Here is a 16,879-nt window from a genome sequence, read left to right as displayed (position 1 = left end):
ATTGCTGACAGATGTATAAAATCGAGCACACAGCCATGCAATCTTAATAGACAAACATTGGCAGTAGAATGGCCTTACTAAAGAGCTCATTAACTTTCAATGTGGCACCGTTATAGGATGCCACCTTTCCAACAAGTCAGTTTGTCAAATTTCTGCCCTGCTAGAGCTGCTCCGGTCAACTGTAAGTGCCGTTATTGTGAAGTGGAAACGTCTAGGAGCAACAATGGCTCAGCCACGAAGTGGTAGGCCACACAAGCTCACAGAATGAGTGCTTTAGTGCGTAGCCCTTAAAAATCGTCTGTCCCCAGTCGCAACACTCACTACCGAGTTCCAAACTACCACTGGAAGCAACATCAGCACAAGGACGGTTCGTCGGGAGCTTCATGAAATAGGTTTCCATTGCTGAGCTGCAGTACACAAGGCTAAGATCGCAATGCACAATGCCAAGCATCGGCTGGAGTGGCGTAAAACTAGCCACCATTGGACTCTGGAGCAGTGGAAACACATTCTCTGGAGTGATGAATCATGCTTCACCATCTGGCAGTCCGACAGACAAATCTGGGTTTGAAGGATGCCAGGAGAACACATAATGCCAACTGTAAAGTTTGGTGGGGGAGCAATGATGGTTTGGGGTTGTTTTTCATGGTTTGGGCTAGACCCCTTAGTTCCAGTGAAGGGAAATCAATGATACAAAGACATACTAGACCAGTGGTTCCCAAACTTGTTATAGTCCCGTACCCTTTTAAACATTCATCCTCCAGCTGCGTACTCCCTCTAGCACCAGGGTCAGCGCACTCTCAAATGTTGTTTTTTGCTGTTATTGTAAGCCTGCCACACATACACTATACAACACATTTATTAAACATAAGAATGAGTGAGTTTTTTTCACAACTTGGCTCTTGGGAAGTGACAAAGAGCTCTTATAGGACCAGGGCACAAATTATAATGTAATAATAATATTTTTGCTCTTGATTTAGCCATCTTACATATTAAACATTATTTGTTCTTCGAAAATTGTGAATAACTCTCCACAGGTTAATGAGAAGGGTGTGCTTGAAAGAATGCACATAACTCTGCAATGTTGGGTTGTATTGTCACTGATGCGTTGTGAAATGGTGTTGTTTGATGATGAATTGTCTGTATAGTTTTTTTTGGCCTTTTCCCCCAGCATTGCCCCAGCCATTTCAACGTCAGCAGGAAGAATTAGGTCCTCCACAATAGTATGGGGCTTGCCTGTCCTAGCCACTTGGTAGCTCACCATATAAGATGCCTCTAGCCCCTTCTTATTAAAGGTATCTGTTGCTTCTATACATGTCTTACTACTCAAAAGTTGTCTTAATTCTCACTCTAAAAACTCGTAGCTTATTTTTCAAATTGGCATGTTTTGTTTCTAAATGTCTGGGTAAGAGTGAAGGTTTCATCGAGTTGTGAGAGTTCAGCCCAGTTTAAGGTGGCAATTTCTAAGTAAGTACTTTGTTAATACCAGACTTTAAAATAAAGGGTTACCTAGCCTGCTTTATTCCTCTCTGCCTCAGCCTCTTATCCTTAGTCAGCAGGTTCCTTCTCACACCTAGCATTCCTCTCTCCCCTACACAATGGGTTCTCTGATAGCTCAACTCAACCTGAGACAGGCTCAGGATGGGGTAGCGTGCAGCATCATCCAGAACCAGATGCCTTCATTCAGGGATGTTAATAGTTGTGTGAGAAGTAGAGAGAGAGAACAGTGGAATGGTCAGAGCTTATTTTTTTTAATTATTTAACCTTTATTTAACTAGGCAAGTCAGATAAGAACAAATTCTTATTTTAAAATGACAGCCTACCCCGGCCAAACTCTCCCCTAAATCAGACAATTTTGCACTGCCCTATGGGACACCTGATCATGGCCTGGTTGTGATACAGCGCGGGATTCAAACAGGGTCTGTAGTGACGCCTCTAGCATTGAGAAGCAGTGCCTTGAACCGCTGCGCCACTCGGGAGTTTAACTCAGCATGCTGTAGAATCCAGATATCAGTTTGTTTAGTCTAATTAATGTGACCACCCACATTAGTGCTTCCTGGGTCATGTTCAGGAGGCTACGTTGCAGCGAAATGTTTTGCAACCGAAACCAAAAATCTGTATTCTTATTGGATATATTCAGATACTATTTCAATTGAGGTAGTATTTTAGCACCACACTAAAATGTGTTCTCCCTTCTTAGCATGACCCAGGAAAGAGTATTTTCCACGATGTTACAATAGATATCATCATCATCATTGTTCAGCTGCAGAACGGTCAACCACAAGCTTCAATAGATACAACTGAGACAAAAGTTGCCCTATTCATTTAGCTGACAAGACTATTTTTGAGGATCGTAACTCATAGCTGTCTGTGCAATTGCTGACACAGCCTCTGTTGAATTGTCCTTATGAACTGTCCTTACCCTCGGTGGGAACAGACCACCCTAGCCCAGAAAAAGCATGCCAGTGCCACTTAAAAAAATATATAATCGTAAACATTTTGGCAGAGGAAGGCGGGGAGCTCTACTCAGACAATCTCAGTCTTGTGCAGGGACTATTAAAGTAATTATCCATGAGGCAGTGTCTATGATTGGAGCCCTGTTTTCCCCTAAATGGCACACAGACTGATCTAACACAGTGTTTTCGATGTGAGTTAAGATACAGCCGATGGTAATGATGAGGGGCCGACAATAAATATATTTTTTTCTGAAGCAAAGAAATCCAAACTCATTATAATGAATGACAAATGAACACAGAGGCCTGGTGCAGTCTGGCTACTACTGATTATTACAACTATCCACAGAAAGCCAGGAGAAAGGACATTTGACTGACTAATGACAGCACTATGTACACACACTTAATTATAGGTCACCGTGCTCAGATGACTGAATTAGGGGCACCATGCTTTTGTTAATGTTTTACAGCCTTTTAGTTGAAAGGTTGTTGGGTACACCTTTTTTAAAGGATACTTAACAAAGGTGTTCAAGCATGTTTTTGTTTTTTAACAGATATTGTACTGGAAGTGTCAGCCTTTGTGGAAGATTGGTTTTGAGAGTAAACAATAAAGCAACATGCCCTTTGGGAGTCTTTTGAAAGGGTTTCTGCCCACATGAATTGTTTGATACCACTCCTGCCTAAATACTCCTCTGGAAACATGAATCCGGAGGAAGTTGATGAGCTTGAATCGTCAGTTCCTCCCATTTTACCTCCCTCTGTTTTCTTTTTCCTTAAAAGAAAGGACAAGAACTGTTTGAGTCTACTGAAACAAAGGATAAATTGTTGTAGCTGGAGAAGAATGGAAGTCTGGACAAAGTTTTGTTTCCAATCTGTTTCATAAGGGAAGGAAGAGGCACACAAAGAGTTGGGCTGTTTGGGTTGAGGTGCTCCAGAAGGACCAGCTTGGGCTTGCTGTAAGAGCTCGCAACAGTGGCATCAATGTGTAGGACAGCTACAATAATACCCCAGGGGGAAACTGGAAAGGAAGAATAGGCTTTTCATCGCTAAACTGTTTTGGTTTGTTTTATATAATTTTTTTTAGATAATTACCCCTCCAATGTTTTCCTTTCCTGCCTGTGTTTGGTTCCAGGATAAATACAAACTATGAAGTGGCTTGTTCTCATCAAACTGTTTTGGCCCATTTCCTAAATTGTATGCCTGGCTATGTCATCCTGAATTACTCTACACAACCCAAAGTTGTCTTTTCCAGAAGTTTTATTTCTGGTTCTGAACGAAGCTGAAAATGTGTTTTTTCCGGATGCTGAAAATACTGTACGTAGTTTTTTGTCATTATTTCTACAGATGAATTTCAATCACATATTAATGAACTTATATATACATGTCATTGAAGGAAACACTATTCCACTTAATTATTTTAAAATTCTAATTAAAATAGAAAAATGATACCAACTGAAGATTGCAGTGTTGAACATTTATTATAGCTCTCATCTGTCACATGCACTTATGTTAGCTTTTACAGAAGCTTTAAACTGTCAGTGATCATCACCCCTTGTGAGACCATATGCTGGTGCGGTTGGCCCTGGGTTCCTCCTAATGCAAGACAATGCTAGACCTCATGTGGCTGGAGTGTGTCAGCAGTTCCTGCAAGAGGAAGGCATTGATGCTATGGACTGGCCCGCCTGTTCCCCAGACCTGAATCCAATTGAGCACATCTGGGACATCACGTCTTGCTCCATCCACCAATGCCACGTTGCACCACAGACTGTCCAGGAGTTGGAGGATGCTTTAGTCCAGGTCTGGGAGGAGATCCCTCAGGAGACCATCCGCCACCTCATCAGGAGCATGCCCAGGCATTATAGGGAGGTCATACAGGCACGTGGAGGCCACACACACTACTGAGCCTCATTTTGACTTGTTTTAAGGACATTACATCAAAGTTGGATCAGCCTGTAGTGTGGTTTTCCACTTTAATTTTGAGTGTGACTCCAAACCCAGACCTCCATGGGTTGATAAATTTGATTTCCATTGATAATTTTTGTGTGATTTTGTTGTCAGCACATTCAACTATGTAAAGAAAAAAGTATTTAATAAGAATATTTCATTCATTCAGATCTAGGATGTGTTATTTTAGTGATCCCTTTATTTTTTTGATCAGTGTATAATGTTCTGTTGTCCCGCAATAAAGACAGCTCCTGGTGCTCAACCTGAGTAAACATTCATCCAGAGACAATCTAGCCCTTCCCAGTAGCTTGGGCTCTGGAGGAGGCGAGTCGACAGCCCTCTGTGATTCCCGTGGGCACTCGGGTAACATCATATTTGTTCGGGAAGTTCCAGGATGTCGGGAACTTCGAGGATTTCTGTGAGATGAGGTGGGAGCAGCGGATGAGTGAGTGTGACCAGGAACAGACCTCCTCTACCTCCTACGTTCCCGTAGCCGCCCATCGATCTTTAAGATCAAGTTGATGAGGGAGTCGAGGTCCATGGGAAGCTCCAGGATGCGAGCTCGTCTTTAACCTTCTCCGATAATCCGTGAAGGAGCGTGTCGAAAGAGATTCTGGGTTCCAGGCACTATCAGCAGCCAACGTTCCACACTATAGGCGTTTTGATGCAGATGGAGTAGCTTCTGAGCAGCCTCTCTCCCAGACAATGGAGAATCAAATACCTTCCTAACCTCCGCCAGGAACTCCCCCAGACTGGGGCAAACGGTGGGTTGTTGCTCCCACACTGCTGTCGCCCTGGCGAGAGCCCTCCAGGACGTCAGCGTCATAAGATACGTTATCTTTGAGCGATCTGAGGGAAACAAAGAGGGCTGCAGCTCAAAGATGAAGGAACACTGAGAGAGAAACGTTTGGCAGGTTCCTGGATCTCCAGCGTAGCGCTCCAGAGGAGATAAGCGGGGTTCTCGGGAATCCGGGATAGGCTGGGGAGAAGTGCCACTGGTAGCGGGGTTACTGAAAGTCTGGGGGTTACTGTAGAGGCTTGCTGCCTAGTAGAATATCCCCGGAATTACTCCAGCAATGCATTGAAAGTGCAGTCGTGGCGTTCTAGAGTCCATCCATAAGGTTTTAAAAGTAACTCCTCGTGTCTTCCAATGGTGACTCCTTGGAGTACACAGCATTGCGGAGCTGGTCCAAGTCTGCTGAGTCAGTCATGGCCAGTTCGTACTATCAAGGCTCAGACTAAGGCCCAGATGCAGACACAGGAGACAGATAATATGAGTCTCAGGGTGTATTATAGTACAAGGGGCAGGCATAAGGTAAGTCAAGGCAGGCAAAGAGTCTTAATCCAAATCAGAGTCAGGCAGGTACAGGACGGCAGGCAGGATCAGGGTCAGGACGTGCAGAAAGGTCAGAACTTGAAGACTACGAAAAACAGAAACTATAGCACAGGAAACACGGGAACACGCTGGTAGGACTTGACAGGACAAGGCGAACTGGCAACAGACAAACAGAAAACAGGTATAAATACACAGGGGATATGGGGGGAGATGGGAGACACCTGGTGGAGGGTGGAGACAAGCACAAGACAGGTGAAACAGATCAGGGCGTGACAGAATATCCCTTTGAACATGGGAAATTATTAATTACACTTTGGATGTTGTATCAATACACCCAGTCACAACAAAGATACAGGTGTCCTTCCTAACTCAGTTGCCGGAAAGGAAGGAAACCGCTCAGGGATTTCACCATGATGCCAATGGTGACTTTAAAACAGTTACAGAGTTTAATGGCTGTGATCGGAGAAAACTGAGGAAGGATCAATAACATTGTGGTTGCTCAACAATACAAACTTAAATAACAGTGAAAAAAAAGCAAGCCTGTACAGAATAAAAAATATTACAAAACATGCATCCTGTTTGCAATAAGGCACTAAAGTAAAACTTCCAAAAATGTGGCAAAGAAATTACCTTTATGTCCTGAATACAAAGCGTTAAATTAGAGGGAAATCAAACAAAACGCATCACTGAGTAACACTCTTCATATTTTCAAGCATGGTGGTGCCTGCATCATGATTTGGATATATTTGTCATCTGCAAGGACTAGGGAGTTTTTTTGAATAACATTTTTTTTTTAAACATGTTTTCACTTTGACATTATTACTTCAACAAAGTAATGAGTAAAGGATCTGTACGCGTATGTAACTGTGATATTTCAGTTTCAAATGTTTTTATAAATTAACAAACATTTATCAAAAACTGTTTTTGCTTTTTCATTACGGAATATTGTGTGAAGATGGATGAGAAAAAAACTATTTTACTCCATTTTTAAACAGGTTATTAGAAGTGTTTGCTAAAAAAAATCTAAAATGAAATGAAATATCACATTTACATAAGTATTCAGACCCTTTACTCAGCACTTTGTTGAAGCATCTTTGGCAGCGATTACAAGCTTGGCACACCTGTATTTGGGGAGTTTCTCCCATTCTTCTCTGAAGATCCTCTCATGTTATGTCAGGTTGGATGGGGAGCGTCATTGCACAGCTATTGTCAGGTCACTCCAGAGATGTTCGATTGAGTTCAAGTCCAGGCTCTGTCTGGGCCACTCAATGACAATCAGAGACTTGTCCTGAAGCCACTCCTCCGTTGTCTTGGCTGTGTGCTTAGGGTCGTTGTCCTGTTGGAAGGTGAACCTTTGCCCCTGTCTGAGGTCCTGAGCGCTCTGGAGCAGGTTTTTAATGTACTTTTTTCCATTAATCTTTCCCTCGATCCTGACTAGTCTCCCAGTCCCAGCCACTGAAAAACATCCCCACCCCATGATGTTGCCACCACCGTGCTTCAACATACAGACTGTGCCACATTTCCTCCAGACATGCCACTTGGCATTCAGGCCAAAGAGTTCAATCTTGGTTTTATCACACCAGATAATCTAGCTGTCATGTGCCTTTTTACTGTCATGTGCCATTTATTGAGGAGTGGCTTCAGTCTGGCCACTCTACCATAAAGGCCTTATTGGTGGAGTGCTGCAGAGATGGTTGTCCTTCTGGAAGGTTCTCTCATCTCCACAGAGGACTTCTAGAGCTCTGTCAGAGTGACCATCGGGTGCTTCCCTGACCAAGGCCATTCTCCCCCTATTGCTCAGTTTGGTGGGCAGCCAGACCTAGGAAGAGTCTTGGTGGTTCCAAACTTCTTCCATTTAAGGATGATGGAGGCCACTGTGTTCTTGGGGACCTTCAATGCTGCAGCCATTTTTTGGTACCCTTCCGCAGATCTGTGCCTCGACACAATCCTGTCTTGGAGCTCTACGGACAATTCCTTCGACCTCATGGCTTGTTTTTTTCTCTGACATGCACTGTCAACTGTGGGACCTTATATAGACAGGTGTGTGCCTTTCCAAATCATGTCCAATCAATTGAATTTACCACAGGTGGACTCCAATCAAGTTGTAGAAACATCTCAAGGAGGATCAATGGGAACAGGATGCATCTGAGCTCAGTTTCGAGTCTCATAGCAAAGGGTCTGAATACTTATGTAAATAAGGTATTTCTGTTTTGAAAATGTTTCTAAAAACCTGTTTTGCTTTGTCCTTATGGGGTATTGTGTGTAGATTGCTGAGGATATATATATATATTTAATCCATTTTAGAATAAGGCTGTAACGTAACAAAATGTAGAAAAAGTCAAGGGGTCTGAATACTTTCTGAAGGCACTGTAGATTATGTCAGCGGTATGATCAGGGGGACACAGACCAGACGATTGAGATGGTGTCCCTGAAGTGATTCTGATCATAACTATTTTTTAACACAATGTCTCCTCCATCATTTCCTATGACCGAAAACAGCTTCTGGACATCAGAACAGCGATCACTATCCTCGATTTGGATGAACATTTCTACTTCAGCAAGTTGGCAGCTCTGGATGTTTTACTAACTTTGGACCAGGCCCTAATCCTCGGGACTCAAAAGAGGAAGTAGCGGCGAAAGAGAGGCAGGCGAAGCGGCATCCTGACGAGACTACATTGGCGAGCAAATAGACCGCCATTGCCCTCTGTTCTATTGGCGAATGTGCAGTCACTGGAGAACAGACTGGATGAGCTCCGTTCAAGGCTATCCTAGCAAGGAGACCTAAAACGATGTTTCTCAGAGTCTTGGCTCAACAAGGACATGGATATATACCTTGCTGGTTTTTCTATGCATTGTCAAGACCGGACAGCAGACTCAGGTAAGACGAAGGGAGGTGTGTGTCTTTGTTAACAACGGCTGATGCGCAATATCTGATGTTAAGGAAGTCTCAAGTTTTTGCTCGCCTAAATTAGAATATCTCATGATAAGCTGCAGACCTTACTATTTACCAAGAATAACACCCCAACACACACATACACACAAACATGTGTTATTCCTCGTGTCACAATTTACATTTTTATTTGATTTTATCATCTTTAAATCTGTATTGTCAGAAAATGACCCTTAAGTAAGCATTTCACTGTTAGTCTACACCAGTGTTAACGAAGCATGTGATTTTTGGGGGGAGGGGGAGCGCAGTGGCGCAACGGTCTAAGGCACTGCATCTCAGTGAAAGAGGCGTCACTACAGTCCCTGGTTTGCATCCAGGCTCTATCACATCCGGCCGTGATTGGGAGTCCCATAGGGCGGCGCACAATTGGCTCAGCATCGTCCAGGTTTGGCTGGGGTAGCCCGTCATTGTAAATAAGAATTTGTTCTTAACTGACTTGCCTAGTTAAATAAAGGTTACATTTAAAAGAAGCAAAGAAAATGACCTAGGTAAATAAAGTGGAGCCATGGGAGGTAGTTCCACTCTGTGTCTGCCCCTGTCTGTTGAGGACGGAAGAGGAAGTGCGTCATAACTAAAAACTAAAATAATAGGGACAATAACAAAGTTGGGGAGGTGGGGGTGGGGGAGTGTGATGGTGTTGGCAGGCCTTTAGCCAGCGGCACAACTGGAGAAAATCAATAGGGGGGACTCATGGTCTTCTGGACTTAGCACTGAGAGGAAAGAGATTGGATTGAAAATGTCTGATGTGTCATCTCGCATCGGGTCAGATGGGGACAAAGGTGGTTCTTCTCAGACCTGTCCTAAAAACTGTCCTATTCAAGAGATCCCTGATGCAAAATGCTGTACCTTACATAGCACAGACCTCAAACAGACTGTGAACTGTCCTGATAAACTTCAGTCCGCCTGAACATTCACGAAATATGTCCACTGATCTCTCTCTGACCTTTCTCCTCAGCTCCCTCCACCGAGAGGGGAATTCACAGTCACTTCAGCTGGGATCTAAAATAGACAATAGTGAATTAATTAGTTCCTGGGCATCATAATAATCACTAATCTAATACATTTGCCAGATATCCTGCTTCCATCCCAGTTGAAGGAAGCGGTTTGGTACAGGTTTTGTGGTTATTGGCACCGAAGGCCTCTCTCACACAGTCACAGAAAGAGATATATATATATATAGAGAGAGAGCGAGCGAGAGAGAGAGAGAGAGAGAGAGAGAGAGAGAGAGAGAGAGAGAAAGGATGAGAGAGAGGGAGAGAAACTCAGAGGGAGAGAGAGAGGGGGTTGATCGAGAGGAGGAGGGAAAGATTGAGAGAGGCAGCGAGGGACCCAGAGAGAGAGAGAGTTCAGGGCTGGAATGTTCCTTTAATTAACATGTCTGAAACGGCCCAAAGTTCTGGAGCTGCTCTCTCCTCTGGCATTCTTCAGTGCTGGCAGGCCCGAGGAGGCAGGAGTGAGCGCTCTAAGGACCCCACACTGGTGTAGACCTTACCATGAAATGCGTACTTACGAGCCCTTAACCAACAATGCAGCGTTTTTAAAAAGTAAGTAATTTGCTAAATAAATTAAAGGAAAAATAGCAACACAATAAAATAACAACGAGGCTGTACATTCCAGGTGGAATTTTGGTATTTTATTAGGATCCCCATTAACGGTTACAAAAGCTGAAGCTAATCTTCCTGGGGTCCAACACAAAACATGACATAATACAGAACATTAATAGACACGAACAGCTCAAGGACAGAACTACATAGAGTACATTTACAGAACACTGTCTATTATTGCTGCTATTGTCTATTATATATCCTGTTGCCTAGTCACTTTACCCCTACCTACAGTTGAAGTTGGAAGTTTACATACACTTAGGTTGGAATCATTAAAACTTGTTTTTCAACCCCTCCACACATTTCTTGTTAACAAACTATAGTTTTGGCAAGTCGGTTAGGACATCTACTTTGTGCATGACACAATATATGTTTCCAACAATTGTTTACAGAGAGATTATTTCACTTATAATTCACTGTATCACAACACCAGTGGGTCAAAAGTTTACATACACTAAGTTGACTGTGTCTTTAAACAGCTTGGAAAATTCTAGAAAATGATGACATGGCTCTAGAAGTTCTGATAGGCTAATTGACATCATTTGAGTCAATTGGAGGTGTACCTGCGGATGTATTTCAAGGCCTACCTTCAAACTCAGTGCCTCTGCTTGACATCATGGGAAAATCAGAATAAATCTGCCAAGACCTCAGAAAAAAATTGTAGACCTACACAAGTCTGGTTCATCCTTAGGAGCAATTTCCAAATGCCTGAAGGTACCACATTCATCTATACAATAGTACGCAAGTATAAACACCATGGGACCACGCAGCTGTCATAGCGCTCAGGAAGGAGACGCGTTCTGTCTCCTAGAGGTGAACGTACTTTGGTCCGAAAAGTGCAAATCAGTCCCAGAACAACAGCAAAGAACCTTGTGAAGATGCTGGAGGAAACAGGTACAAAAGTATCTATATCCACAGTAAATCAAGTTCTATATCAACATAACCTGAAAGGCCTCTCAGCAAGGAAGAAGCCACTGCTCCAAAACCGCCATAAAAAAGCCAGACTACGGTTTGCAACTGCACATGGGGACAAAGATCATACTTTTTGGAGCAATGTCCTCTGGTCTGATGAAACAAAAGTAGAACTTTTTGGCCATAATGACCATTGTTATGTTTGGAGGAAAAAGGGGGAAGCTTGCAAGCCGAAAAACATCATCTCAACCGTGAAGCACAGGGATGGCAGCATCATGTTGTGGTGGAGCTTTGCGGCAGGAGGGACTGGTGCACTTCATAAAATACATGGCATCATGAGGAAGTAAAATGATGTGGATATATTGAAGCAACATTTCAAGACATCAGTCAGGAAGTTAATGCTTGGTCGCAAATGGGTCTTTCAACTGGACAATGACCCTAAGCATTCCAAAGTTGTGACAAAATGGCTTAAGTGACTCTCAAACCCGGATCCGGGAGCGTACTCATCGCCTGACACGAATTAGCATAATGCAACGGACATACAGTGCCTTGCGAAAGTATTCGGCCCCCTTGAACTTTGCGACCTTTTGCCACATTTCAGGCTTCAAACATAAAGATAAAAAACTGTATTTTTTTGTGAAGAATCAACAACAAGTGGGACACAATCATGAAGTGGAACGACATTTATTGGATATTTCAAACTTTTTTAACAAATCAAAAACTGAAAAATTGGGCGTGCAAAATTATTCAGCCCCCTTAAGTTAATACTTTGTAGCGCCACCTTTTGCTGCAATTACTTTCGCAAGGCACTGTAAATCTTCCTAGAAAATCTTCATAGTCATGAAAATCACAAATGAAATACATTGACACAGCTTAGCCTTTTGTTAATCACACTGTCATCTCAGATTTTCAAAATATGCTTTACAGCCATCGCTAGACAAGCATTTGTGTAAGTTTATCATAGCCTAGCATAGCATCATGCCCTGCTAGCAGCAGGCAACATTTTCACAAAAATAAGAAAAGCAATCAAATTAAATCATTTACCTTTGAAGAACTTCGGATGTTTTCACTCAGGAGACTCCCAGTTAGATAGCAAATGTTCCTTTTTTCCAAAAATATTATTTTTGTAGGCGAAATAGCTCCGTTTGTTCTTCACGTTTGGCTGAGAAATCGACCGGAAAATGTGGTCACTACAACACCAAACTTTTTTCCAAATTAGCTCCATAATATCGACAGAAACATGGCAAACGTTGTTTAGAATCAATGCTCAAGGTGTTTTCCACATATCTATTTGATAATATATCCACCGGGACAATTGGTTTCTCATTAGAATCGATTGGAATAACTCTGTACTTTACGCAAGATTTTCTGCGGGAGCCATCATGTGACCACTTGCTCAATGTGGTCCCATACGGCTATTCTTCAACATAAATGCGTAAAAATACGTCACAATGCTGTAGACACCTTGGGGAATACGTAGAAAGCCTAAGCTCATTCGTAGCCCATTCACAGCCATATAAGGAGTCATTGGCACGCAGCGCTTTCAAAATATGGGGCACTTCCTGATTGGATTTTTATCTGGGTTTCGCCTGTAACATCAGTTCTGTTATACTCACAGACAATATCTTTGCAGTTTTGGAAACGTTAGAGTGTTTTCTATCCAAAGCTGTCAATTAGCGTGTGCAAGCAAGGAGGCCTACGAACCTGACTTAGTTACACCAGCTCTGTCAGGAGGAATGGGACAAAATTCACCCAACTTATTGTGGGAAGGTTGTGGAAGGCTACCCGAAACGTTTGACCCAAGTTAAACAATTTAAAGGCAATGTTACCAAACACTAATTTAGTGTATGTAAACTTCTGACCCACTGGGAATGTGACGAAAGAAATAAAAGCTGAAATAAATCATTCCCTCTACTATTATTCTGACATTTCACATTCTTAAAATAAAGTGGTGGTCCTAACTGACCTAAGGCAGGGGCATTTTTACCAGGGTTAAATGTCAGGAATTGTGAAAAACTGAGTTTAAATCAAGTTGGCTAAACTTCCGACTTCAACTGTATATGTGGTGGAAAAAGATCCCAATTGTCATGCTTGAATAAAAGTAAAGATACCTTAATGTAAAATGACTCAAGTAAAAGTGAAAGTCACCCAGTAAAATACTACTTAAGTAAAAGTCTAAAAGTATTTGGTTTTAAATATACCTAAGTATCAAAAGTAATTGGAATTAGTAAATATACTTAAGCATCAAAAGTAAAAGTATAAATTATATTAAGAAAACCAGACGGCACAATGTTCATGTTTTCCACCATAATTTGCAAATAAATTCATTAAAAATCCTACAATGTGATTTTCTCTGGATTTTTTTTCTCATTTTGTCTGTCATAGTTGAAGTGTACCTATGATAAAAATTACAGCCCTCTCTCATCTTTTTACGTTGGAGAACTTGCACAATTGGTGGCTGTTACGGTTTTCTAGGTGTGAAGGAGAGTCGGACCAAAATGCAGCGTGGCTATTGCAATCCATGTTTATTTAAAAATAAACAAACACGAACCTTACAAAAACAATAAACGTAGGTAGGTAGGTAGATCTACCAGATCCTGGCTGGCTGGTGGTTTCAGCAGATCCTGGCTGACTGGCAGATCCTGGCTGACTGGCGGATCCTGGCCGACTGGCGGATCCTGGCCGACTGGCGGATCCTGGCCGACTGGCGGATCCTGGCCGACTGGCGGATCCTGGCAGATCCTGGCCGACTGGCAGTTCTGGCAGATCCCGGCTGACTGGCAGATCTGGAAGAGTCTGGTTGACTGGCAGATCTGGAAGAGTCTGGTTGACTGGCAGATCTGGAAGAGTCTGGTTGACTGGCAGATCTGGAAGAGTCTGGTTGACTGGCAGATCTGGAAGAGTCTGGTTGACTGGCAGATCTGGAAGAGTCTGGTTGACTGGCAGATCTGGAAGAGTCTGGCTGACTGGCAGATCTGGAAGAGTCTGGCTGACTGGCAGATCTGGAAGAGTCTGGCTGACTGGCGGATCTGGAAGAGTCTGGCGGATCTGGAAGAGTCTGGCTGACTGGCAGATCTGGAAGAGTCTGGCCGACTGAGGATCCTGGCAGACTGAAAGATCTGGCTGCTCCATGCTGACTGGCGGCTCTGGCTGCTCCACGCTGACTGGCGGCTCTGGCTGCTCCATGTAGGCTGACAGTTCTGGCGGCTTCTTACAGACTGGCAGCTCTGGCGGCTCCGTGCAGACTGGCAGCTCCTTGCAGACTGGCAGCTCCTTACAGACTGGCAGCTCCTTACAGACTGACAGCTCCTTGCAGACTGACAGCTCCGTGCAGACTGGCAGCTCCGTGCAGACTGGCAGCTCCTTACAGACTGGCAGCTCCTTACAGACTGACAGCTCCGTGCAGACTGACAGCTCCGTGCAGACTGGCATCTCAGACTGACAGCTCTGGCTGCTTCATGCAGACTGACAGCTCTGGCTGCTTCATGCAGACTGGCAGCTCTGGCTGCTTCATGTAGACTGGCAGCTCTGGCTGCTCCATGTAGACTGGCAGCTCTGGCTGCTTCATGCAGACTGACAGCTCTGGCTGCTTCATGCAGACTGACAACTCTGGCTGCTCCATGCAGACTGGCAGCTCTGGCTGCTCCATGCAGACCGGCAGCTCTGGCTGCTCCATGTAGACCGGCAGCTCTGGCTGCTCCATGTAGACCGGCAGCTCTGGCTGCTCCATGTAGACCGGCAGCTCTGGCTGCTCCATGTAGACCGGCAGCTCTGGCTGCTCCATGTAGACCGGCAGCTCTGGCTGCTCCATGCAGACCGACAGCTCTGGCTGCTTCATGCAGACCGACAGCTCTGGCTGCTTCATGCAGACCGACAGCTCTGGCTGCTTCATGCAGACCGACAGCTCTGGCTGCTTCATGCAGACCGACAGCTCTGGCTGCTTCATGCAGACCGACAGCTCTGGCTGCTTCATGCAGACCGACAGCTCTGGCTGCTTCATGCAGACCGACAGCTCTGGCTGCTTCATGCAGACCGACAGCTCTGGCTGCTTCATGCAGACCGACAGCTCTGGCTGCTTCATGCAGACCGACAGCTCTGGCTGCTTCATGCAGACTGACAGCTCTGGCTGCTTCATGCAGACTGACAGCTCTGGCTGCTCCATGCAGGCTGGCAGCTCTGGCTGCGCTGAACAGGCGGGAGACTCCAGCAGCGCTGTAGAAGAGGAAGGCTCTGGCTGCGCTGAACAGGCGGGAGACTCCGGCAGCGCAGGAGAGGAGAAAGGCTCCGGCAGCGCTGGAGAGGTGAGGCGCACTGTAGGCCTGATGCGTGGTGCTGGCACTGGTGGTAGTGAACCGAGGACACGCACAGGAAGCCTGGTGCGGGGAGCTGCCACCGGAGGGCTGGTGTGTGGAGGTGGTACTGGATAGACCGGACCGTGCAGGCGCACTGGAGCTCTTGAGCACCGAGCCTGCCCAACCTTACCTGGCTCGATGCCCACTCTAGCCCGGCCGATACGGGAGCTGGAATATACCGCACCACCGGGCTATGCACCCGCACTGGGGACACCGTGCGCTCCAAAGTATAACACGGTGCCTGCCCGGTCTCTCTAGCCCCCTGGTAAGCACAGGGAGTTTGCGCAGGTCTCCTACCTGGCGTAGCCATACTCCCTGTGAGCCCCCCCCCCAAGAAATTTTTGGGGCTGACTCTCGGGCTTCCGTCCGCGCCGCCGTGCTTGCTTCGCCAACTCCATTCTCCGATAACCTTCTGCGCACTGCTCCATCGAATCCCAGGCGGGCTCCGGCACTCTCCCTGGGTCGACCGCCCACCCGTCTATCTCCTCCCAAGAAGTATAGTCCATACTGTCCTCCTCTTTGGGCTGCTCCTGTTGCCTCTTCTCCTGCTGCACCTTTGGGCAGCTACACTCCCCTGGTTTAGCCCAGGGTCCTCTCCCGTCAAGGATTTCCTCCCATGTCCAGAAATCCTTATTGCGCATCTCCTCTTTGGCTGCTCCTGCCTGTTGACACGCTGCTTGGTCCGTTTGTGGTGGGTGATTCTGTTACGGTTTTCTAGGTGTGAAGGAGAGTCGGACCAAAATGCAGCGTGGCTATTGCAATCCATGTTTATTTAAAAATAAACAAACACGAACCTTACAAAAACAATAAACGTAATGTGAAAACTGAAACAGCCTAAACTGGTGCAAACAAACACAGAGGACACTAAGGACAATCACCCACGACAAACTCAAAGAATATGGCTGCCTAAATATGGTTCCCAATCAGAGACAACGATAAACACCTGCCTCTGATTGAGAACCACTCCAGACAGCCATAGACTTTGCTAGATAACCCCACTAGCTACAATCCCAATACATACACACCAAAACCCCAAGACAAAACACACCACAATACAAAAACCCCATGCCACACCCTGGCCTGACCCAGTACATGAAGAAAAACACAAAATACTTAGACCAGGGCGTGACAGTGGCTGACTAAATACTTTTTTGCCCCACTGTATATACATGGATGGATGGATAGATCGGTGGATGGATGGTGCACTGGTTGTCTACATGATAAAGAGTGAAGCAATAGTGTGTTATAACAGAGTACTTCTTTTATTTCTGGTCCCAGAACCAAATGGAGTAACTGGCCAGACCAGCACGCAGACAAGACTTGTTCTGGGT

This window comes from Oncorhynchus tshawytscha, linkage group LG25 (genome assembly GCF_018296145.1).
Source record: "Oncorhynchus tshawytscha isolate Ot180627B linkage group LG25, Otsh_v2.0, whole genome shotgun sequence".
Taxonomy (NCBI): domain Eukaryota; kingdom Metazoa; phylum Chordata; class Actinopteri; order Salmoniformes; family Salmonidae; genus Oncorhynchus; species Oncorhynchus tshawytscha.
This window is presented reverse-complemented; position numbering follows the sequence as displayed.